This window comes from Zingiber officinale, chromosome 2B (assembly GCF_018446385.1).
Source record: "Zingiber officinale cultivar Zhangliang chromosome 2B, Zo_v1.1, whole genome shotgun sequence".
Classification (NCBI taxonomy): Eukaryota; Viridiplantae; Streptophyta; class Magnoliopsida; order Zingiberales; family Zingiberaceae; genus Zingiber; species Zingiber officinale.
Window position 1 is genome coordinate 154721437 of NC_055989.1, and position 19643 is coordinate 154741079.

The following is a 19643-nucleotide window of genomic DNA, read 5'->3' on the forward strand; positions in this document are numbered from 1 at the left end:
TATGATCAACTTTATCCAGATCCAAATTTGGTAACCAATCTATTATTCTCATTGAATTATTTCGAGCTGTGGGCACCAGAAATATATTGGATGGACGCTATGCTTTTGAGAATTGTCATCGCATCAAGGTACAATCTTGTACTTCATACATTTGGTGAGAATATTGGGAGTTGTTTTACTCACTTGCCATTAAGAACTCCTCCAGTTTCAAACCAAGAACGTCGAGAAATAGCTATTGCTCATGTTGACAATCACTTCGTATAAGTTTTCTTACATCTTCATTATGCTGTACCACCCATTCCAACTTGGTGGTGACATCATTCATCGTATGAAGCTAAAAGATGGGTCACTCGTTATAATAAACACAAATTATAAACATATAAAAAATTATTAAAAAAATAAAACTGATAAAAAATAATAAAAAAATTGATTAACAAAAAAAATAATAAAAAATAAAATTTAAAAAAATCAATTGAAAAAATAGCAGTATTATGAAAAATAAATAAATTAAATTAATTAAAAAATAAAAACTAAATAAAATTGAAAAAATAAGTATTGATAAAAAATAATAAATTAAATTAATTAAAAAATAAAATTTAAAATATACTGAGAGTTATTTTTAAACAAAATTAATTAAAAAATTAAAACTAAATAAAAATTAAATGAAATAAAAAAAATAGAAGAGGAGGCTACATGCGTCCTTTGGCAGGGAGAGAGGGGGGGGGGGGGGGAAGCAGCTCTCTTGTTTGGATAGAGTGAGGGAAAGTTCATTAACGGAAGGGAAAGAGAGGAGAAGGAAAGGGAAGTGAAGTATTTAACTTCTCTTTATTTGGGAGGAAGGGAAGATTCATTAACGTAACATGTGTTATTTTGTTTGGGAGGAAAGGAAGGGGAATGGAGGTTAAATAGATAAAGTTATAAAAATATCCTCACTTTTTAAATTAGACATTTTTCATAATATTAATTTTTTTATAAATATAAATTAGATATTTTTAATAATAAAATTAATTTTTTTATATTATCATTTAAATTAATTATTTTTAATAAAAAATTAATCTTTTTATACTATTCATAATAAAATAATGAATTATCGATAATCAAGTAATTAAATGAGAAATAATGAAAATAATGATTTTAAAAATCTTAAATAAAATTTTTTTGAAAGATAACGCTGATAACGAGAATTTTTATTCTTTAAAAACCTATTAAATTTTGATGGAAAATTAAAAAATAGTAGATATCCTCTTAAATTTTGACGATAAAAATGATTTCTCCTTTTAATTCAGTTAGAAGACGTGTCAAATCCCCTCTAATGATCTAGCAGCAAGTGAGTTGTGAAGAAGGCGAGCAAATTGGACTCCAACAATATAAAAAAATTAGAAATTGTAACATTTCTTAAACTATTAAGAACAGAGATAAAATTGGAATAAAATTTCTTTTATTTTCCCTTCCCCTTCCTTATTACACCTCAATTCGGGGTGTAAGAAAATCTCTCTTTCCATAGGTAATGAAGGTTAAAGCTTACCCTTCCTTACCTTTCCTTTCCTTTCCTCACTCATTCCCAAACAAGGTTCAAAGTTTCCCTTCCCCTTATTTCCCCTTCCTTCACCTTCCCTCACCTCCTCCCAAATAGACCATTAGAAGTCCAAAATAGAAGAGTAGATCTTCTCGACTTCCTTTTTGTGATTTAGGGAATGTGCTATTTATATTTATGGTCGGATCGTGGCGGAAATCTTAACATAAATGATTGCGATCTCTTTCTGAGTTCATCGTCTCAACCAGATTATGGTTTGGTTCGGAGCAGGCGATCGGAGGCCACTCAGAGGCCACCAGTTGTGGACAAATGGCTAGGTTGCTGGGCACCGAGCGAGGGTGTCCATGAGGAGGATAGATCCTCTGGTCCACAATTTACGGACCAGGGGATGGTCCATTATTGTAGACCTTTGATTTGGATAGAGCCTACCAACTTAAAGGTGGGCTCCATCCAAATCAATGGTCCTCATACAATGGACCATCCTCTGGTCCGCAAATTGCGGACCAGAGGATCCCTACTGGTCCATGAGATCTCATCTATTAATAACCCCTAGTCTAAAAGCGGACCAGGGATTACGACCCAGAGATCCTAACTGTTAAAATTGGGCTCGCACAATATCAATTTTTCTTTAATAATTTAGACTTACAAAATATAAAGTAAAATACTATTTAATATTATATATACAATATATATAATATTTTTTTTATGAAAAGGAGCGAACATGTTTCTATATTTATCAAAACAAGTATCATAATTTTTAAATTATCAAAAAGAGCACCAAAAATAGTACTTCCTATCCCTCTCGCCAATCTCCTAGATCTCCTCCCCTCCGACGTTTTCCAATGCATCCGAGTCACATTAGTTTAGGTTTAAATTTAAAATTAATAAAATGATTCGGATGCATGCGAGACTCATTCCCCTCTTTTTTACGTCATGGAAATCCATTGTCATCGTCCCCCACTGAAACCTTGGCTTCGTGTGTCCCGGCATCCAGGGTTTTTCCGACGGAATCCACACAGTATGTCCCTCTAAGGCGACGTCAAGGCTTTCCAACGAAATCGATATAGCTAAGGCGACAGGCACTAAGGGTCTTCGACGAAATCCACACAGAGGTCTGCCCATTCAAGTGTTTAGGATTTTGTTTGCTGTAAATACTCTCCCTTCAGAATGAAGCAACAACAAAGGTAAGTATCATGAACTTATTTATCTTAGAAACCCATAAGATATATCCAGAAACCATAGAATATATCCAGAAAGCGTCTGATATGGATCATCATGTTGGGCCTGATATGGTAAAATATCAGGCCGAACATGATGATCTCATATCAGGCACTTTCTGGATATATCAATGTGGGTCTGATATGGTAAAATATCAAGCCCAACGTCGCCCTGATATGATCTCATATTAGGCTCAAAGTGGGCATGATATTTTACCATATCAGGCCTAATGCGGCGATGAGGTGGAGCCCACCTGCACCGGTCAATTGCCATGGTGTAGGTCAAAGTCAAGCAGTCAACGTTAGGCTAAGTAGGGCTCACCCACATAACCCGAGCAGAAGACGGCTATATCGTCCGATCGGATAAACCACTATCCGGTCGGCCGACTGGATGAACCAGTGTCCGACTAGCTTGAAGCGGGCCGACCAGGCCACCCCGTCCGTCGTTGGGTATGACATTGTACAGAAGGGGAAGAGGCATTCCATCTATCATAAAATGCAAAGAAACCAAGACAAAACAGTCTTCTGCCTGTGATTAATAACGGTTCTATGAATGTGAGAAGTCAAAACAAAGTTGTCTTCTGTCGATAATTAATATCATTAAACAAGAGAAGACGGAGGGTCACGAAGAAAGGTATAAAAGAAAGGGAGGATTCATCTCTGGTAAGATATTCATTCTACTCAATTTCTCATCCCACTATTCGCTTCTAACTTGAGCATCGGAGGGCCAAGGCCAGAGACCCCTTCCCTAGTTTTGGTTTTGTTTTGCAGAGAAGAGCGAGGTCTTCAACGCCCCAGTCAGTAGAGTCGCTTACATCCCCAGCTTCCAACTTCACGCCTTCGGACAGGATCATTTTGGTGTTGTATATGGGAATGTAGTCTGCATCCATACGAGAAGATGGAAAACGTTGGACGATTAACAATGGTGACGCTGACACAAGAGGAACTCGACATGCTGATATAGGTCCGAGCGACAAAACTAGTGGAGCAACAACAACAACAGGCATTGGCTAAACGCCAACGGGCATTGTTTGAACGCCAAGCGTAGGAGCTTGCGACCTTAGCAGTAGGACGACAAGCTGAGAGATGAGACCGAGCAAAACAAATTTTCGCTCGGGAACCGAACAAGAGGCCGATCGGTACCTATAGAGAAGCCCCTAATGCGTCGGGCTCATTCAATTCGGAATGCACGAAAGGGGAAAGCGCCAATCAAAAGCAATTCGCCCGAGGGGGTCAATCAACAGTTCTCCCAGGAGATTCTGGACGATCCTCTGCCGAAACATTACAACCCGCCGACGATCGAGAAGTATAATGGAACGACCGACCCAAACGACTACTTGGCCAAGTTTGATAATGCAGTCACACTTCACCAGTACACAGATGGAGTGAAATGTCAAGTCTTCCTCACCACTTTATCTGGATCGGCACACCGTTGGTTCAAACGGTTGTCGAGCGGCTCAATACATAACTTCAAGGACTTTTGAGCCACCTTCCTTCATCACTTCGCTAGCAGTTGTTGCCACCAGAAGATGAGCGTGAACTTGTTCTCGCTCAAGCAAGGGCTTAGAGAGGAATTGAGGGCTTATATCCAACATTTTAATCAGATAGCAATGGACATCTCGACAGTCTCTTTGGACATGTTGGTGAATGCCTTCACCCAAGGACTCACCGAAGGAGAGTTCTTCCGGTCACTCATTCAGAAGCCGCCAAAGGACTTCGACCACCTAAAAAAGAATGCTAACAAATACATCAACGTAGAAACCCAAGCGGCAAGAAAGGAGGGACTTCGACCATGATGTTTATCCGGATCGTGATTTCGACCATCCGGAATAAGGCTCACTCGAACCCAACTTTCAGCCTTTGAGCAATCTTCCGCTCCTGACTTCTCGTCCCTCGAAAACGTTGCGGCCCCCTTCTCGTCCGCTCGCGTCCTCTTCCGCAACACCTCGTCCCTCGGACGCACTGAGCCTGTCAACTCTCTCCCGTGCTGTCCTTCTCGCTAGCTATGTCTTTTGCTCGATTTCCTGTGCTTCTAAATTTCTACACACTCAGACACAGGGTTAAAAACTAACAGGACCTAAGCTGACTTTGTTGATCACATCAAAACTACCTTAAGGTACTAATAATCTCCCCCTTTTTGATGTGAGCAAATCCAAGTTAAGTTAGGATAAAAACAAAAAAAAAAAATAGTTATAAAATTTTGTTACAAAAATTAAAAAATAAAGTAAAATTTTTTTAAAAAGTATTACTCTCCCCCTATACTTAATCTTCATTACTCCCCATTTTGATCACATTAAAAATGGGGTAAAAAAAATTCTACTTAACAATAATAAAAAGTCTAAGGGACAGTAAAGTTTAAGCCAATTTTTTTTAAAAAAATTAGCATATTTAAAGCAGAAAAAAAATTTCATATAAAGTTTAAATTGTCGTAAAAAAAGTTTAGCATTTAAAAGATTTTAATATTTGAAATTTGTCTTCCAGTTAAGTGAAAAAGTTCTCTAAAAGTTAAATTTTAAATAATTTCTAAAAATTTTGACAGATATTTTAAAGTATTCTTATAACCACTAATTGCCTAATAGTAAGTTAATTAAATATTCAATTAGTAATTGACTTTCAAGCTGTGGCGAGGCACTAGACCTTCTTGGTTATTGGAATATCAACTACTTCTAGACAAAGTCACTTAAAGAATTTTAAACATTTAATTTTCTTTTTGAAAGCCCTTAAAAATTTTCGAGGAATATATTTTCTTGGTAATTTTCTAATTTTCCCTTTGTAATATTTAAATTGCCAATTTAATCTTTTCTAGTTCCTGAAAGTTGAAACAGACGAATTTAAACATGTAGAATATTTTAGGTTTTCTATTTGATCCTTTAAATTTGTATTCTCATCTTTCAATTTTTTATTTTTAGTTTTAATTTTGTCGAGATCTTCTAATCGACAAGGTAAAGCTAAGACTGATTTTAATTTTAATTTTCTTTTTTTAATTTACAATAATTTTTTTATAATAGTTTTATAAACTGAAATGACTTGTTAGAAGGAAGAGACCATACCTGACTTACCTTATCGACTCCGCAATCTGAAGCTCCCCCCGAAGTGCTGCTTTCTTCTGATGTCGCTCCTCCTTCATCGATGCTCTCGATACCCATTCGGACGAGCTTGCTTTGTCTTCGTTTTCTTGGTGACTTGCCACTAGCGCAAGTTCGACGATCTCTGATTCGGATGACGTGTCGTCCCACGTCGCCTTTAAATTATGCTTGGGCTGGGTTGACTTCTTGTTCTTTACCTTATCATTGCCCTTATCCTTTAATTTTTGACAATTATTTTTGACATGTCCTTCTTCATTACAGTGGTAGCATCTTATCTTTCTTTTTCTTTTTATACCTTGCACTTGATTAAGTTTATTAGATTTAAATAATTTTTTAAATTTCCTTACCATTAAGGACATTTTGTCATCGTCTAGTGATGCCTTGGAATCCGGTTCATCATTTTTTGCTTTTAAGGCAATGTTTTGTCTGGATTCCCTTTTTAGACCCGCACATCTTGACTCATGAATTTCAAAGATTGAAAAAAGTTCTTCTAAAGTGCTTACCTTTAAATCCTTAGAGACGAAGTACGCATCTACTAAGGTCGACTATTCCAGAGTCCTAAGAAATGCATTAAGCACGTACCTTAGCGAATCTCGGTTGGTTACCTTTTCTCTGAGATTCATGAGTTGGTGATGAGCTCCTTGATTCTTGAGTAGAGGTGTGTGACAGTTTCACCTTCTTCTAGCCTGAGGTTGCTGATCTGGTTCCGGAGCAGGTCCTGTCTTGCTAGTTTTGCCTCCAGCTCCCTTCGTGTAGTTCTAGAATTTCTCCTAGAGCTCCTTGGCTGACTCGTAGGCTATGATATGATTGACTTCTTAAGATGGTAGAATACTAAGAAAATGAAACTCTGCTTTATCGTTTGCCACGAAGTCGACTTGCTCCTTCTTCGTCCACTAATATTCTTCTTTATCTTTCGGGGCTGCGAAACCATATTTCGTAATTATTAATAGTTCAAAATCTGTTTTAAAAGATACTTCCATCTTTTCTTCCAACTCAGGAATTTTCCCTCGAATTTCGGTGGATAGATGCCCGATCCGGCCATCTCGTGTGTTTCATTTAGCGGTTAGTCCTCCTGCAACAAACCCACTCTGATACCAATTGTTAGGACCGGTGGCAGCCGGGTAGATGGGTGTCAATAGCCTTGCAAAATAAAATGAACCTTCCTCGGACGTTATAGCTTAATTAAACATTTGCATAAAAATTAAGGACTAATTAAAGAAATGAAGAGGCACGAAGGGTTTTACTTGATTACAACCAGAGAGGTTGTTAATCGAAGAAAGTTGAAAAGCACTTCAGGCAGAGAAACCTCTTTACAACAATTAAAGTAATCAAAAAACAAGCAAGATAGTAGAAGTTGTTTATAAGTGTTCTCCAGTGTTGTTTTTAACCATGCAAACTAGAGTTATATTTATAGCCCTGGTCGGGACGCTTGCAAGGGTTCTAGGCGCTTCTAGGGGGATAAAATTTTATCCCCGTCACAACAGATCGTGATTATCACGATCCGGATAAACTTCATGGCCCGGGCGCTCGGACCAAGTTAACCTTGTGTTAACTTGTTTGGTCCGGGTTCTTACTCTGGCTCCGCTCGCTTAGGTTCGAGTATTCCGCTCCTGCTTCGGTTTCGCTTGCTTGGGTGATTTCGGTCATCCAGAATATGGCTCACCCGAACCCAACTTCCGACCTTCGAGCAATCTTCCACTCCTGACTTCTCATCCCTCGAAAACATTGCGCACATCTTTCTCGTTCACCCGCGTACTCTTTCGCAGCAACTCGTCCCTCGGACGCACGAGCCCGTCGACTCTCTTCCATTCCATCCTTCTTGCTAGCTGCATCTTTTGCTCGACTTCCTGTGCTCCTAAGTTCTTGCACATTTAGACACAGGGGTAAAAAACCAATAGGACCTAACCTGGTTTGGTTGTGTTGGGACGCTGGCCGACTAAAAAGGGGGTTGAATAGCCCTTGCACAAAACAAAAGAAAACAAAACTACCTTCCTTGCCTTATAACTTAAACAAATACTTGATAATAATAAAAGATAAAATGAAAAGAAGAGGCTCATAGATTTACTTGGTTACAACTGGGGAGATTGTTAATCCAAGGAAGTTGAAGCGCAATAAAAATCTCCTTCAGGCGGAGAAGCCTCTTACAACATTCAAGCATAGAAAAATGAGAAGCTAAACTAACAAAGAGAAGCACACAAGTATTGTATATCGAAATTGCTTATTGTTCTTAAGCTTTTGGACCAAGGCTGTATTTATAGTCTTGGTCGGGGCGCCTAGAAGGGTTCCAGGTGCCTGGAGTGGGATAAAATCTTATCCCCGACGCAATGGTCAACATCCACGTCATAGTGAATAAAAACTTGGTTCCGGGCGCCCAGACCCTTAAAGCCAACCATGTTGACTTTTTGGTCCGGGCTCTCTTCTCCGATTCCCTCGCCTCAGCTCATGTCTTCCGCTCCAATTCCGCTCGCTTAGGTGATCTCGGCTATCCGGAATAAGGCTCACCCAAACCTAACTTCCGGCCTTCTCGAGAAATCTTCCGCTCCATCTTCTCGTCCCTCGGAATCATCGTGTGCTTCCTTCTCATCCGCTAGTATACTCTTCCGCATCTCTCCGTCCCTCGGACGCACCGAGCCTGTCGACGCTCTCCCGTGTCGACCTTCTCACAAGTTGTGTCTTTTGCTCCTCGAGAAATCTTCCGCTCCTGCTTCTCGTCCCTCGGAAACACCACACACTCCCTTCTTGTTCGCCGGTGTACTCTTTCGCAACACCTCGTCCCTCAGACGCACCGAGCCCGTCGGCTCTCTCCCGTGCCATCCTTCTCGCTAGTTGCGTCTTTTACCCGACTTCCTGTGCTCTTAAGCTCTTGCACATTTAGACACATGGTTAAACATAACAGGACCTAACTTAACTTGTTTGATCACATCAAAATAATCTTGGGATTCTAACAATCTCCCCCTTTTTTTGATGTGAGCAACACAAGTTAAGCTAGGATAAATAAATATAATGTAAAAACAAATAATTTTGTAATAAAATACAAAAAGATTATTTTTAATTTTAAAATTAAAATTTTGAAAATTTGATTGAATTACCTCCCCCTAAACTTAATATTCCCTTCTTCTCTTTTAATCACATAAAAAATAAGGTATCACAACAAGTCTAAGGGTCAAATTTTTTATAAAAATTTGGTAAAGCGAAGTATATTCATTTGAAAAACTTTTAATGATAGAAACCACTTTTGAAAAAAAAAATCTAGTTTTGGTAACTTAAAAAAAATCTAATAGAATTTTGATAAACATTTAAGTCATTCATAATTCAATGCTTAACAGTTAGTCAATTAAATATTCTTTTTCAATAATCGGCTTCTAGGCTGTGGCGAGGCACTAGACCTTTTTGGTTATTGGAGCAACAACCACTTTCTAGACAAAGCCTTTTAGATAAATTAAATATTTAATTTTCTCTCTAAAAGCCCTAAGTCTAAAATTTTGTTAAAGAACAATTAAGTTATGCATGATTTTAGAATCCAAAATAGATTCCTTTCTACAGGATTAACCAAGAATTTCTTAGCAATATCTTTCTTTGAAATTCTTCTTATTTGTCCCTTATAATATCTAAGTACCAATTTAATCCACCGAACTTTCTAATATGTTGATTATCTGAGCATACATGATTTTTCAAAATATCTACTTGTATTTTTAAATTATCATTTTCTAATTTTAATTCATCATTTTCTAATTCTAATCTTTTAAAATCTTCTAACAAACAAGATTTATCTAAAATTAATTTCAACTCTTTATTTTCTTTTTCTAGCATGCAACAATCTTTAGTTAATAATTTTATAAATTTGAACATTTGGTCAGGTGGTAGAGACCGTAACTGACTTACCTTGTCGCCTTCTGTTGCTCCCCCTGTTGAGCTGCTTTCTTCCAAAGACTCTCCCCCTTCATCGATGCTCATCTAGGATGAGCTTTCTGTGTCCTTAGGAAGGAATTTGGCTATAAGGGTTGTCCCAGCAATTTTCTCGGTCTCGAATTCTTCTAACGACGACTCGGTGTCCATCGAGGAGTTGGAATCGACTTCAATTGGTTCTTCATAGAGCTTCAAGAACTTTTCTCAAAATTCTTTTACACTTTTATAATTTCCGACTCTATCGAGGTCCAGGGTAGGTAGTACGTTCAGAAGGCGGGACTCAGCCTTACCATTTTCCATAAAATCATTACGTTGCTCGTCAGTCCATTGATACTCCTCAAGTTGTTCTGCTTCTTTCCTTTTGGGCATATCAAAAACATATGATCTTGTCTGAAAGTCAAGGCGACGGATGCTGAGGATGTTACGCTTATACTAGCTGCACATAGACTCCGCTCGGACCTACAACCACAACTACGTCAGTGCCGAGCTAGGGAAGGGGTCCCCGACATTAGCCCTCCAACGCTCAAGTCAGTCATCGGTGATGTATGGAAGCAGCATAACAAAGAAGCAAATAAACAGTAGCCGCAACAATAGTCCACATACCTCCGCTGAAGCTTGGACCCCCCTTTATATAGAGCTTCTATAGCGCGCGTGCATGCTTCTCAAAGCTTTCCCTGAAAAGACGTGTCAATAAAGTGTCCTTGACACAATACCTTAACAGGCTGAGCATATCTCTGAAGTGATAGTGGAAGCTTCCATCGTACTATCTTCTGTCTGACCATGCCGCTAACCATGCCGCCTGTTAGCGGTACTAGCTCCCAAAAGGATGTCACCAGCTAGTGTGGTGTGTTTTTTACTAGGCCGAACGGGATAGCCGCTTGACTCGGGTCTCCACTGTCTACTCGGTTGATGAGTCTGCCACCTGGCCGAGCGGGATAGCCACTCGGCCGTTACTTCTACTGTCTGGCTAATTAGCTTGCTGCCTGACCAAGTAGGATAGCCACTCGGCCGAAGTATTGCTGTCTGCGTGTGGTCTGCTCGGGTGTAACTCCGCTCCACTGTTGTCCCGAATATTGATGTAAGGTCAAGCGAGGCAGTCGCTCGATTGACTTTCACATATACTTGGCCTTTATTCTTTTATTGAGCGTCGGGTGCTCAGCTGGTTATCGAGCCAGAGTTACGTTGGACCGAGACTTTCAAATTCCAGTCAGGTGAACCAATCGCTCGATCGGCCGGTGATGACAGGGCGTTGACTGCCTTGACTTTGACCTCCACCATGGTGATGACCTTTCACAGGGTGAACCCCTCCTTAACATCGCATCACATGTCTCCCCCTCAAGTTTAGTCGAAGCAGGTTGCAAGTTCGACTGACTGAACAAGATGTCTGAAGTTTTTCTCCTGATTGGTTGTTCACCTTCCCTTGATGCTGATCGGGATGACATGGCTTAGCGGCCTGCTGTGTGACCGCTCCTTGCCGATCGATCTGTTGAAGATTGTCGACCGGTCGTAGGTCTAACCCCTTGGGATGATCGACATGATGAGCATTTGTACTTGAAAATTTCTCCTCTGGCCTCCTTGGGAACACAATCGACGCTTACGTTACTCGAATATCTGGGAAGTTGTGCAAATCTTAGCGCATTAAGGTTGAGCGTGTTCCTATGTCTGTTAATGACGCTCATTAAATGCTGACCCGTGGGAATGCACCACGTGTCGCATCCACTGCCACCATATGCCTGACGTGACAAACATTGATGTGACGCTTGACGATTTAAATTTAACGGCTTAATCTTCACCTAGGTTTCCATGACCTACATCGGACGACTCCGGTCGGCCGAGCCTGAGGTTTATAAACTTGCAGTGTCGGCTTCTCCCCTACACTTGCATCTTCTTCGAGCATTGTCGGCGACTTCTCTGCTCCTGTGTGATCCCTCTTCCGATGATCCCCCGTGCTCACTCTCCGGCGACTCTCTTCCCAGTAAGCTTTCTCCTCCATCACTTATGCTTTTAATCTTTCTTTCTATTATGGCGACCTCCTACTAACCCTCCTTCCTTTTTCGATCGCGCTTTTTTCCTTTGATTGCCCCTTTTTCCTTCTGTTTTTGCAATGATAAGCTCTTCACAATCATCAGCCTCTATCCCTGGACTCTGGTACACCATCATGGAGTCTAGATTCGATGAGGGCGATGTTGAGGGTCTTAGAAACGCTTTTGAAATTTCGTCTGACCATGAAATCATTTTGTCTTCTTCCTCCGATCGGCCAAATACCCGCTGACCGGATGCATCTGTCTGTTCAGGGATCACTTCACCATCAGTCTACGATTCCTTATTCATCCTTTTATTCTCGCAGTTTGTAAATACTTTCGCATTTCTCTTCCCCAACTTGTGTTGAATTCTTTTTGTTTGCTGTGTCGCGTCGTTGTCTTGTTCTGACTGCACAACATCCCTCTTATTCCCCGGATCGTCCATTATTTCTATTACCCAAAGCGGTCTGAGCCGGGGACCTTCCTATTCCAGTCTCGGGTTGATTTAGTATTTTTTGACAAAATGTCAACTTCCAATAAATATTGGAAGGAGTATTTATTTTTCATGCGTCTCCCCGAGCGGCCAGACTTCTCAACCCATTGATAGCTCGAAGTGGTGCCTCAGCCCCTACTGAAGAGATACAAGAGCCGATTGGACTACTTGAACACTGCGGCGATGTTGACCGGTTAGAAGTACAACATCCACAAGTTACTGTTTGAGGGTGTCCTCTACATCTTTGACCTCAGTCTGATCCATGCCCGGGTCCTGACCAGCCTAGGTAAGAAACCACCTTACCTTTTTTTTTTCCTTTAATGCTAACTGTTTTTTCTTCCTCTTTTGCAGCCAAAGTCATGTTGCGAGCTCGTCTGGCCGACAAGGCAAAGCTCAAGGATGTCGCGATCAATGCGGCAGCTGTTGAAGAACTGGTGAGCCACGGCCTCCAGCCGATCGACTCTCATGAAGACCCACAGGATGGGAGTGAGGCGGCTCCCGCCATGGCAAGAGGAGGAGCAATCAGCCGAATGCCCAACATTGAAGCAATTGGTGGATCGCTCCTTCCACACAAGCAACTCCCCCTCGCTCAGGCCAAGGGTTCAGGCTCGTCCGGTGAGCCTCTCTCAAGGCGTAAGAGGCGCCAGGCAGACACTCCATCATGCTCTGCCACCTCTACCGTGAGGATCGCTGAGCGAGTCGAGACTTAGACCCCCGCTCCCATTTTGGAAATTGTGGAGGCTTCATCGTTTGATCGAATGCCCTCCCTTGCTGAGCTGCCGCAGGGGGCCGTCGCCGCATCGTCCGTGGCCTTCATGCTGCCACCTTTGAAGCCATCGAAGGTTAAGAGGTTCAGCATCCTTCCGGCCTCCGCATCCCGTGCCTCTGGTCAGGAGGCCTCGGCTCACTCGGCCCCAAGGGACTGGCGATCTATCATGGCGATCCTCCATATGCCAATAGAGGACTACAGCGAGCTGAGCACCCAATCCCGGACCTCCGAACACCAGATCATCATCTGGGGGCCACTCGCCAAAGTCTAGGAGAACACACGGGGCCCGCGCGGCGATGCTACCTCCAGGCGCACTCGCCAACAGTCACACCCAAATGTCCACCGAAGTAAGTATTTAGTGTAAATTCATGGTTTACCTCCAATCGATGCTAACCTTTTCCCGTTTGTTGGCAGTACTGGCTGGAGAGTCTGGTCATGTGCCACAGGCTCACATTTTTAGAGGATGAGTTCAAGAAGCTCAAGGTTTCGAGCAACCCATCCTCCTCCCAAGGGTTGTTGACCGCTGAGGTCAATAAGTTGAGAGCCGACCTGGAGAAGAGCACCAAGCTCCTCGAGTCGAGCGAGCGAAAATCGCTGATCAGGAGGTGATGATGGGTCGGCTCAATAAGCAGGTCACCTCCTTCGATAAGAAGATTGAATCGGCCACCACAAGGAAGAACCAGATCATTGAAGATTTGGAACTGAAGAACCAGGAGGTCCGGCCTCTCATTAAAAAACTCAAGGAAGCCAAAGACTTCCTGATTGTCGAGCGGGCAACCCAGTCGGTTGAAGAGGCTGCACTCTGGGGACAGCTCTCTACCAAAGATAAAGTGCTGAAAGATGCCAAGGATGAGTTGGAGGCCTCCCAAGCGGCCCTAAAGACCTACCAAGATGCCGAGTCGAGTAGGTTTGAAACCAGGAAGTAGGTCTACATCCGCTCAGATGCATTCAATGATAAGGTCGCCGATTAGGCTCTTCGACTTTTCGACCTCACAATTAACGGGATGATCCGCCAGCTCAAGGAGGGTGGTCACATTCCCGCCACTCTGAATGATAGTGTCATCAGTCGAGATAAGCTGAACGAGTCGCTGCCTGATGATGCTCTGGACTACCTTGAGTGAGGCTGAGAGCTCTTGTAAAATTTTTGAAGTTTCAATGTACGCTCGCCCGTTCAACAGAGCTTTTATCTTTAATATATGTTCGTCCGACTGGCAAAACTTTTCCTTTATAGCATTTCAGCTTTTTTATTGCATGAATGCCTGTGATCTTCCCGATTGATCGTACCTTGTATGTCTATCCGCTTGATACTTTTTGTTTTCAACAAAGTATTTTGGTACATACTCCCGAACGGGATGTATGTCTAGAGTCCATGCTCATAGTCAGTCATTTGATGGTTCATGCAGACTTGATTTTAACGTCGCTGCTCAATGGTCAGAGTATACTCGGGTTTAAGGTCGCCGCTCAACCATTGATGAAAACAAAGATGAAGTTTTACCTCCAGGGTTTAATGTCGCCGCTCGACCATTTTGTGAAGTCTCGGGTTTAAAGTCGTCGTTCGACCGTTGATGAAGACTCAGGTTTAAGATCGCTGCTTGATCGTTGGTGGATACACGCGTTTAATGTCGTCGCTCGATGATTTGATGAAGACTCGGGTTTAAGGTCGCCGCTCGACTATTGGTGAAGACACACGTTTAATGTCGCTGCTAGATGATTTGATGGCGATAGGGGTTTAAGGTCGTCGCTAGATCATTGTTGACAACAGGGGTTTAAGGTCGCTGCTTAACCGTTGGTGGAGACACGCGTTTAATGTTGCCGCTCGACGATTTGGTGAGGATCCACATTTAACGTCGCCGCTTGACGATTTAAGGAGGACCCACGTTTAACGTTGTCACTTGACGATTTGAGGAGGACCCACATTTAACGTTGTCGCTCGACAATTTGAGTAGGACTCGCATTTAACGTCACCGCTTGACGATTTGAGGAGGACCCGCGTTTAACGTCGTCGTTCGACAATTTGAGAAGTATCCGCATTTAACATCGCAACTCGATGATTTGATATGTTGTTTGGCACATAGTTTAAGAACCCTTATTTTTTATTTTCATCCTGCATTCAAAGAGGGTGTACAAGGATGTATAAATACATTACTATTCACTCGCGCACCTCTCATCTGGCCCGGTAGGGTTGGAGATGGTTCGCACTCCACGACCATTTGAGCCGCCTTCCTTCCTCATCCTCTAGATAGTATGCACCCGAGCGAAGCTTTTTCACGACCTTGAAGGGTCCGACCCATGGAACTTCTAGCTTGGTGATGTCGCCGACCAGCTTGACCTATTTCTAGACGAGATCGCTGACGTGGAAGGACCTCAGGATTACTCTCAGGTTGAAATTTTGCTTCTTCCATTGCCGACATGCCATTAGCCGAATGACTGCTTTATCTCGTACTTTGTCCACTAAGTCCAGCTCCAAAAACCTCCGTTCGACATTTCCTTTATCGTAATTCTACACTCGCTTGGATTCCACTCCGACGTCAACGCGGATGACTGCTTCGCCGCCGTACACCAGGTGGAAGGGAGTTGCACCGGTCCCCTCCTTTGGGGTTGTAAGGATCACCCACAGTATGCTCGAGAGCTTGTCGACCCAGCTGCCTCCGATGTGATCGAGATGAGCGCATAGAATTTGAAGAATCTCCCGATTGGTGACTTCCCCTTGCTCGTTACTCTGAGGGTAGACCACTGAAGTGAAGGCTTGCCGAATGTCGTATCCCTCGCATCATTCTTTGAGTATCCGACCGGCGAACTGCCTTCCATTGTCTGATATGAGCTTACGAGGGATGTCATATCGGCATATGATGTGTTATCAGATGAACTTCACGATCATTTGCTTGGTTATCCTTACAAGCGGCTCAGCCTCCACCCACTTTGAGAAGTAGTCCACTGTCACGAGCAGAAATTGCCACTAACTGGTCGCCATAGGGAATGACCCGACGATGTCCATGCCCCATTGGTTGAATGGATAATACATTATGGATGCCTTTATTTCCTCAGTCGACCGATACGAGAGGTTGTGATTGTTGGTGCAATATCCCCTAGGTCAGGTTGGCCAGGTTGACTAAGCTTGAGTTGACTTAAGTTTGAGTTTTGATGTTTGACAATATGTGGAGATTGTAGGTGCAATCGTCCGCTTGGGGAGATTGCTAGTGCAATTCCTCTCTAGTCACAGTTTGACCAGATTGGTGAGAAAAAGAGTCAAGTAGGTCAAGGTTGATCGGATACTTGACTGAAAAGTCCTAACTGGATGTTAGGCAAGGGAAAATCATGGTGAGTGAAACTAGGTGAATGACCTAGTGAGTGAAGATAGGCAGAAGGAAAGTCTCGGTGAGTGAAGTTATACAGATGGAAAATTCTGGTGAGTGAAGCCGGATGAAAAGCCCTGGTGAGTGAAGCCAGACAGAAGGAATCTCCTAGTGAGTGAAGCTAGGCAGAAGAAAAGACTTGGTGAGTGAAGCCAGGCACGTGGAGATCTAGGTCGGTTAAGGTTAACCGGACACTTGGAGTTGGGAAGTCCAAGTAGGTTAAAGGATTGATTGAATACTTGACATGAGGAAATCCAGATGGGTTAAAGGAATTGACTGGACATCTGGTGGAAGTCCAAGTGGGTCATAGAGGACCGAACACTTGGCACGAGACGGTAAGTCCAAGTTGGTCAAGGTTGACCGGACACTTGGCATGAAGAAAAAGTCCAGGTGGGTCAAAGGGATTGACTGGACACTTGGTGAAGAAGTTCTAGCAGGTCAAGGTTGACCGGATGCTAGGCATGTGGTTTCAACAGGTCACGGTTGATCGGATGTTAATTTTTGGGAACCTTGGACTTGATTGAGGCAAGTCAAAGGTGGGTTAATCGATCAACCGATCGATTGAACCATAATCCAATCGATTGGATGTGCGCTGCAAAGAAAGATGGCCCAATCGATCTGTCGATCGATTGGGAGCTTATATCGTGCATACAGAAGCTTTCCCAATCAATCAACCAATCGATTGGGAACCTCCTATTGATTGGCTGATCGATTGGGGAGCTGGAAATCACGTGATAGAGGCTAAATCGATCAGTCAATCGATTTAGGCATTTTTCAGAGAGCACAGAGGCGCTATGAATCAATCAGCCGATTGATTCAAAGCCTCCCCAATCGATTGAGAGTCATTCAATCGATTGAGATCCGACCGTTGCGTAGGTTATAGCCGTTGTCGAGCGTCTTCCTCCGCAGCGCTTCAGCAATTCTTCGATTCCTCTCCAGCAACTTTCTCCACCAAGCTCACAGGCACACACCAGATCTTAGACATTTAGAGAGAAGTGTTGGTGCACTTCCAAGCAAGTCAAAAGGTGTATTCAAACAAGAAGAAGCAAGCTAGGGTTTTGTAAATCTTGTAAGATTTGTATTGTTTAAGCTTGTTTTTCTTTCTTCTTGTATTGTGAGTTTGTACAAGGCTTCTCCGCCTTCGGTAGTTACTGTAAAGGAGTGTTTTTATAGTGGAGTGAGTGTTGTGTGTGGATCATTGGATTAGTCACCTCTTCTTAAGGTGGATACCAAGTAAATCCTCGCATTAGCATTGTAGAGTGCTTTATGTTCTTATTCCACTACCTATCAACAACAACGAAGCAAGCAATTGAGCACGACGAGCTATTCACCCCCAGTATATTTTGACCCTAACAAGTGGTATCAGAGCGAGGTCACTCTTTACCGGAATCATTGTCAGAAGGAGCAACAAGGCTAGAGGGTGAAGAAGTTGAAGTAAGTTCATCAAAGTCAAAGATCTCGAAAAGGCTTAACTTTAAGATGGAATTCCAAGAAGAACTTGGATTCAACACGAGGGTGCCTCCACCATTTGTGTCCACAAGCTTCGATTCTTGGAAATCAAGGATCAAAAATTTTCTTATGATGGAGATAGAGCAATGGTTTGCTCAAATGGAAGGCTTTGAAGCTCCAACAAATTCAAAGGGCAAAACTCTCAAGAGGAGCAAGTGGAGTCAAGAGCAAACTTAAAGGAGCGAGGCAAATGACAAAGTGACCGAGCTATTGGTCAATTTATTGCTAAGCAATATTTTGGCTCAAGTTAGAGAATTCAAAGATGCCAAAGAGCTATGGAGCAAATTGGCAAAAATCCATGAAGTCCCTCCACTATACAAAATCAAAAAGAATCTGAAAAGGGTGACTCATTGGATCAAGATCAAGAGGGAGAGGACTCCAAAGTTGAGAGATGCTCAACTTCCGAAGAAGTTCAAGAAGCTTCATCTTCAAAGGAATGCAACAAAAAGGGCAAAGAAGGAGCATACTTTTTATTTCATGTACAAGATGAAGATGAAGAAGCTTCCACCTCTAGGATTGAGGGAGAGCGACCTTCATGGACACCAGATCAAGAGGAAGGAGAATCTTCTACATCAGGGTCAAGTGGAGAAGAAGATAATGCATCCTCCAAAAATTAAGAGACATCAAATGGAAGATCGAGTGTCATTCCTACATGTGAAGGTATAAATGTTTTAATTAAAAATAAAAATCATATTATATGTTTTGAGTGTATGGAAAATGGGTACTACAAGAGTAAGTGCCCTAAATTGACCAAGAAGAAGGGTCAAGTGGCACCAAAGGGCAAGGAGAAGCCCAAGGAGACCGCCCCTACAACAAAGAAGAGCAAGGAGCACATTGTGTACTTCTTGTGTCATCAAAAGGGACATTATCGAAGTCAATGTCCAAAGGGGAAGAAGTCAGTCAAGCCTAAGGGAGGAAGCACAAGTCAAGGAGGAGTTTCCAAGGTAAAACCCAGGGTATCTTTTATTGAGTCTATCCCTTTAAATCATGATAAAAAGCATGATAGTTCTAACCTATATCATTTTAATGTCATTTACCATAAAAATAAAAAGTATGATAACATTAAGGAAAAACATGTAACTCTTCATGCTAAGAGTACTACACCTAGGGTTAAGAAGGTAAATAACCACTTAGCCAAGAACACTAAGGATAATAGATACAACCCCAAAAATAGAAATGCTCAAAGATTTAAAGAAAAATCTAAAACTAAGGATTTAATGATGGAAAATCAAAGCTTGATAACATGGAAAAAACCTTGAAGAGAATTGAGAATTTTCTTAAGGGGCAAATGAGCATAACGTAGGTCTAGAAGTACAAAAGTCATCCAATGGCCATGGAGGTTTGGGATACAAACCTAAGGCTAAGAAGGATGTAACTTCTTATCATAGAGTTCCATATAGCTATGGAACCAAGCCTGGGTCTAGGGGTCAAGTCAAGGATACAAGGGAAGTTATCCCTAGGAGTATCTTTACAACGACAAATATGACTAAGACTTCTAAGAAGTTTAAGAAAGTCATTAAGAAGGTCAAAAGGGAAGTAATCCCTAGAGTTGACCTAGAGAAGGTGACCAAGGCTTCTAAGAAGCCTAACAAGGTAATTAGGAAGGTATCTAGGGAAGTCATCCCTAGTAAGTACCTAGAGCATTCAAAGAGCACCAATAGGTTTTGGGTTCCTAGGAGCATTTTCTCTACCCCTTAAATGGGTTAGAGAGTGCCAACTCTAATTGGAAGGGTAGTTAACCTAAACTTGATGAAG